The sequence below is a fragment of the Octodon degus genome, unplaced genomic scaffold, assembly GCF_000260255.1.
Source record: "Octodon degus isolate 3935 unplaced genomic scaffold, OctDeg1.0 scaffold00119, whole genome shotgun sequence".
Taxonomy (NCBI): Eukaryota; Metazoa; Chordata; class Mammalia; order Rodentia; family Octodontidae; genus Octodon; species Octodon degus.
The window spans coordinates 3,484,434-3,491,135 of record NW_004524695.1 but is presented as its reverse complement, the minus strand read 5'-3'; positions in this window follow the sequence as shown (position 1 = coordinate 3,491,135).

Here is a 6,702-nt window from a genome sequence, read left to right as displayed (position 1 = left end):
GATTCCCACTGTCCAAACACATCACTAAGAACTTGACCAGTGTTAGCTTATAATAAGAGAGCATTCCTAGAGCAAATGAGCAGAATTGAAATTATATTTCTTTAGGGATGTCTTAAAATTATGGAAGCTTAAAGCATTTAAACTTCTAGAGTAGAGGTATGCCAACTCTGACACACATATTAGGGTCACCATCACCAGGAGGGCCTGTCTCAATCTATACACATAGTATCAATCAGCTTTCCCATTGCTGACAACAAATACCTGACATTCACAACGTAAGGAACAAAAAGTTTACTTGGCTCACAATTTCAGAGGATTCAGTCCATGGTATGCTGGCTCTGAGGGAGGAATAGACTAGTGGAAGAGAACACCCAGAGCAGCGGGTGTTCAGAAGTGGAGATTAGAAGGGAGCAGGACAGCAGTGACCAAGAGGAAGGGGACAAAGACCAGAGACCCCAAGGCCAAGAAGAAACACCCCAGAAGTGTAATTTACCAATGCCCAAGATAGCTCCCACGATAATCAAGCTGATGATTAGCCCTAACAGCTACAAACACCTACATATCTGATTCAGGAGGTCTGGGACAGAGCCTGAAAACCAATCAGGATCCTGGGTGACATTGAAAGTATCAGATTGGAGACCACACACGGAGTGCTGCTGCTGCAATAAAAGCTGATTAACAGGGAAGCCACCTGCATCAGCCACTGTGTGAATGACAATATTTATTTCATTGGGAAACACTTAGTTTGCTCTTCAGATAGAAAAACCACCTTTCTAAGACTGTTGTGAATACTGCCATTGAGCTCTAAACTTGGAAAGCAGGGATGTATTCTCTTGGGCAAGAAAATTATCGTCACTTAGAACCATATGAGTTGAATCAATGCTAGTTGCTCATTATGCTTAATAAACAGATTTTTGATCTATTAATGTGCTTTTCAGGTTGAATAATATGCTCTGCCCAGTCCTGTTAGATTGATGTACCAAAAGATTTGTCATACCTAGAGAAATAGGAACACAGAGGGAGATATAAGTGATGGGACAGGAAATTAAGTTCATAAAAACTACCATTTTGCAATATTCCCTCTTCTGGCATTAATCCAAGTTTAGATATCAGTAACAGCCATTAGTTATTAATAAATTTTAATAACATATTCATGGCTTATTCTAACCACTATCTTTCTAATCATTATTAACCTATTTTAAATATATACTGTATAATAAAAAGTAAACTGAAAATTTGAATCAATGTTTAAAGAGCACTTTGGAAGTGTGGTTAAAGAAAAAAGTTGGTTTATTTAAAATGTAAATGGGATAAAGGGCTCTTTTAAATCCTTGAACTCCAGGCTCCAGATGAAGAGTGAAGATATTTCTATCCACTTATCCTTTTCATTCAATATATTCTTCAGAGCACCATCAATAAATGCTACACAGAATCTTGATGTAGGAAGTGGGTGCCCTCATCAATGTCAACTTCACGGTTTAATAACATTCTTTTATCTTATTGAATATTAAGGTCTAAAGTACAAATTAAACATGGTACAGAAGTGTGTGAATGAATTTTTCTTGTTAGAAATGAATTTTTTTCTTGTTAGAATGAATTTCTTGGATGCAGTAAATTTGACCTTCATAACCATAATCAAGTGAAACAAATCTTTAAAATAAATGCATAATAAACTCATTTAATGAATTTTAGCACCTTCTACTTTCAAATTATCAGTAAAAAATTTCTAGACCAAACTTTCTGACAAAATGCCTTGGTCTTATGATTTCAATAATAAGTCAATAATGTGTTTCTGCTACCCATTCGTGCCTAAGTCTTTGGATTTCCCTATCCTTCTTAAAACTGTAAATTAAATCCTGAATCTTTTAGCCAGGAGCATGTTTACAGAACTGTAAGATCACAAAGAAAAGGGAGTGTATGACTTAAGAGGATAGAATTTCAACCTCCTCTTGGCTTCATTTCACACAAGCTCCTTTGACTATCTGAGATTTGTTTGAAAGTAGAAAGAAAGAAATTTAGAGAAAACATCTTTTTCTACATAATAGTTTATTTTTTTCTTAACCGAAACTCAAACCAGAGCTTATTTTCACCTCTGAAAATAAACCATGATGATTCTTCTGTAATAGAAAGCAATTCTTCCTTAACAGTCCTAATTTTCATCAACTTCACTGCAACCACATTATCCAATACAGCTTTCTAAACACAGACATTTTCTACAAGCTGAGACCACTGAGAAGTCGGCAATAGGGTCATATTGATGAAGGATGATGACAGGAGATGGGATTCCAGGCACATCTGAGACTCTTTTAATCAACCACAGTGGAAAGCAGGCTCTTATAGAAAGAGCTTTTCTCCATACTGGGTAATTATTAATGTGCAGGTGCTACATGTGAGCTAACTTTAGAAAGGAGCTCTAACTCCAAGAACCTGCTGCTTAAATAGTAATTATTTACTGAGCTCCTTTTGTCTATTAGTCTTGTTCTGGACACACACACACACACACACACACACACACACACACACATGGTCCCCTCACAGAGAATTTACAGTCTTGTAGGGGAGAGAACTCCTATCATTTGGTGTCATCTCCTACTGGCCTAGTGCCTGCAGCAGAGTGTGAGTGTCACAAGGAATTCCACCAGAAGGGCTGCACAGACAGCTCTAGGACTGGGAAGGGCTACCCTTGGGAAAATTGACAGCAGAGGCAAGAAGGACTGGAACTTTAAAGAATTATGAGAAAAGACTGTGAAAAAGGATAAAGAGAGACAAAGTCAACAACGGAATTTTAACTCTTCACAGCCAAGGAAATAATCTTCTTTGCTCTAAACAAGTGGGAAGTGAGATTTTGATATGATCAAAAGTAGCAGCAAAAGAAGGAAGCCAGTAGGCTTGCTGAAAGACAGACAGAATGAGAAGTTTCCCAAGAGCTTCAGAAATAATGTTTGAGCTAGGCCTTAAAGGATAAAGGAATGATTATTAAGTCATTTCAAATGGATCCCATCTTGCCAACTGGTTATTTCATGTCCCAACAAATTTACCTTGATATCAAAAGTGTCTATGAGCAGCAGTAAATATTAATTGTCAGCACATGTAAGAGTCTTGTCTAGACCAAGGAATGTCCACCGTGTGCATACTGGTGGAAATATACAGCAAAGTGAAGTTACCAGATAGAAATTCCTGGGACAGTAAATACATTAATCATGCAAGTTGCAGGGCACCTGCTTCTACAATTCTCTCCCCAATAGACTTCGGGTGATCCTTACTTTTCCAGCTCCAAACACCAATAACATGTCCTAGTTAGCATCAGGCAAAGCCCACAATTGCCTCCAGGTGACGTAACTGTATAATACCATCCAATTAACAGGACCACAAATAAAAAGCCATTATTTTCTGACCTGACATCTCCTTCATCCTCACTTCATCAAGAGAATCCACATTCCCTTCTGATTAGGTCACTGCTGCCAGGTAAGATTAATATTAGCACAATTGTTTAGAAACAAATCAGGCCACTAAATTTTCTAAGACCAGGAACCATATAGTTTTGGAATAGGATTTAGCTTACAGTAAACACCCAAAGCTATTTACTTTAAAAACTAAGTATATGACAAAGCTAGTAACACTATCACAATTAAATATAAATAACACATGGTATAGTAATTAAGAAGTTGAAATAGTACCTCCCACTAGAATATTCAGAATAGCCAGAGTGAAAGTGATCTCAGCTAATGCTGAAAGGTGATAAAGAGGAGGAGGAAAAAGAGGAGGAAGAAGACACCATATCAATGAAGACATGGATGCCAATTAACAATTTTATAGAGTTTCTTATATATCAGGAACTATCATAATTCATCCATTAATGTGTTTTTACTATGATACCCTAATTCATTAATCACCATGGTATACTTGGGAGATGAGGCCTGTTATCATCCTAATTTTCAAGTGAAGATACTAATAATTGGATGCAATATTCTTTTGATAAAGGAAAACAAACAAGAGATCTGAGAGGCACTACCGAAAACAGGTGCTCAAACAGCATTTTTCACCAACCTCTTAGTTTTACAAACTGCAGCTTTCAATAATTAAAGCCAGAATAAATATTTCCCACACTGTTGATGTGTTAGCCTAATATATTCAAGATCTAAATACTACTACAAAAGAAGTAGGGCAAAAGGTTAAGAAATTTTCTTGAGGGGCCAGCCAAATAGGTCAGCAGATTAAAGCGCCTGCAATCAGGTGCAGGGGCCCAGGGTTCGATTCCTTGGTCTGCCTACCAGCCCCACCCCCAGGGCATGCAGAGTCAGCGATTGAGACTGGGTGTGGTGATGCATGCCTGTAATCCCAGCTCTTGAGAGGCTGTAAACAGACAGATCACTACGAGTCTGATCTAGTAGTGAGACCCTGAACAGCCTGTAGACCCTTCCCTAAAAATACCAAAAAAAAAAAAAAAGAAAAGAAAAAAGAAATTTTCTTGAAAGAACAGGTCTAGCTATGGTTTACGTTGGCTGTCTACAAATGTAGGAATAAAATATTACAAACTGCTCACACTAAGCAATAAAAAGTTATTATTTAATAGTCAGAAGGACAGAAGCTCAAACTCAAGATTTCAGCAGAGTTGAGCCTTTCTGGAGGCCTTCAAGGAAAAATCATTTTATGTAGCACAACAGTCTGGATCTCAAATGCTCTGCAGCCTACGGGAGATGGTGCCTGGGCTGAAGAACTCAGGTCTCAGGGCCAGGCCTGTGAAAGGGTTATTTGGATGCTGGAACTTCTTCTTCCTCATTCTTTGTTTCTCTGCTACCATGAAATGAAGAGTTTTCCTCCAGCAGCAGCCACTGCCACAAGTTTCTGCCATGATGTACTACACTGCCATCTGCCTAAACCAACGGGGGCCACAGGGCCAAGTGACCATGGATGCACACCCTGGAACTATGAGTCAAAGTAAGCCTGCCAGGTAAGGCTCAGTAGAGGACTAGATTTAAGATACTACTACTAAGAATAATAATAATAATAGTAATAGTAATAATAATATAACTAATAATAATTAATTATATGAATAAAATTGGAAGCACACATCTAAAAGTGATGGCAATGATTGGAACTCTGAAGAAGCAAAAGAAAAGACTTCCTTTTTCTTCCTCTTTTTATGTGGATGCCACCCACATTCAGTGTGGGTCTTCCCTCCCCAGTTAGGTGGCTGCATGTCAGTCATCTACACACACACACACACACACACACACACACACACACACAACTACGCTGCCCTGACCCAGTAGGCATTTCTTTTTTTTTTTTTCTTTCGTTCTTTTTTTTAGTATAGGGTCTATACGGTCTTACTACACAGATAGGACTTGTAGTGATCCTTCAAAAACAGAATCACTAATGACGATAATGCTGGGATTATAGGCACACACCACCACGCCCAGTCTCAGTCTCCCCACATGCCGGGGACAGCACGCCAGGGATCAAACCCCATACTAAGGATTTTTTTTTTCTGGAACCAGGGATTGAACTGAGGCCCTTATGCTTGCCAGGCAAGCACTTACTCTACTGAGCTATCTCCCCGGCCCTTACTAAGCATTTCTTAATCCATGCAAATTGACATCACAATTAACTGTCACAAAGCCCTGCTCCTTTTATCTAATTTATTTATTTATTTTGCTATTATTACTGGGGAATACATGAATTACAGGACCTAGGGAAAACACTGAATACTCTCCAAGTGGCAAGTGGGGCCACTGGCTGGTTAACTAATGACATCTGCATGAGCATCTAGCTTTGTTTTTTTTTCTTTTCTTTTTTTCTTTTCTTTTTTTCCCCCATAATTTTATTGAGAAACAAATAGCAATGAGACAGTTTCAAACCAAATTGGTAGGACAGTTTCAATAATTAACGCATTGCATACATTCTTCCTAGTGGTTAATTGCTGTACAAGATGCAGACATGATATTCTATCTACAAACGCCATTAGAACAAATCCCTCTATTCATTAAGAAAATGTAACTATATATCTATCCTAACCATTTTGAATACACAGATACAAAATGGACATTCATCTGTATCCCCTTTTTTTGTTTAGTTCCATTATTTGAATATTATAGGTGTGTTAACTCAGCAAAATATTCTAAAAGAGTTCAGTAGTCCATAATAGTATTGGGTCTTCCCCTTCACTGGCAATGTCGGAAATTGTTGACCTGAGTCCCCTATGACAGCTCAACGTAACAGCATGGCTTTACTTCTTATACTTCCTTTTTATACTTTTCTGCTGAATGGTTAAGACCAAGATAAAGCAATAGTTCATGAACAAAAATCAAATTGCACGGGAAACATTTGAAAGAATTAACAACTGGGACCTGCTCTTACTGAGAAGTTTTTGCATGTCAAAAGAAATTACCAACAAAGTGAAAAGACAACCTACAAATTGGGAAAAAATCATGACAAATAAGTACTCAGACAAAGGTCTGCTCTCTAGAATTTATAAAGAACTAAAAAACACTAGGGCCCCAAAATTTATAGACCCAGCCCAGAAATGGGCACCTGCTCCTTTCAAAGTTGGTTATTTCAGATATTTTATTACAGTAAGAGAAACTAACACAGCTTGTGATCATTGGCAGCAATCTTTGCCACACCCCTCTTGTGAAAGCACCCCATTTCTGCCTCCAATTTTGCACTTTCTCTCTCTCTCTCTCTCTCTCTCTCTCTCTC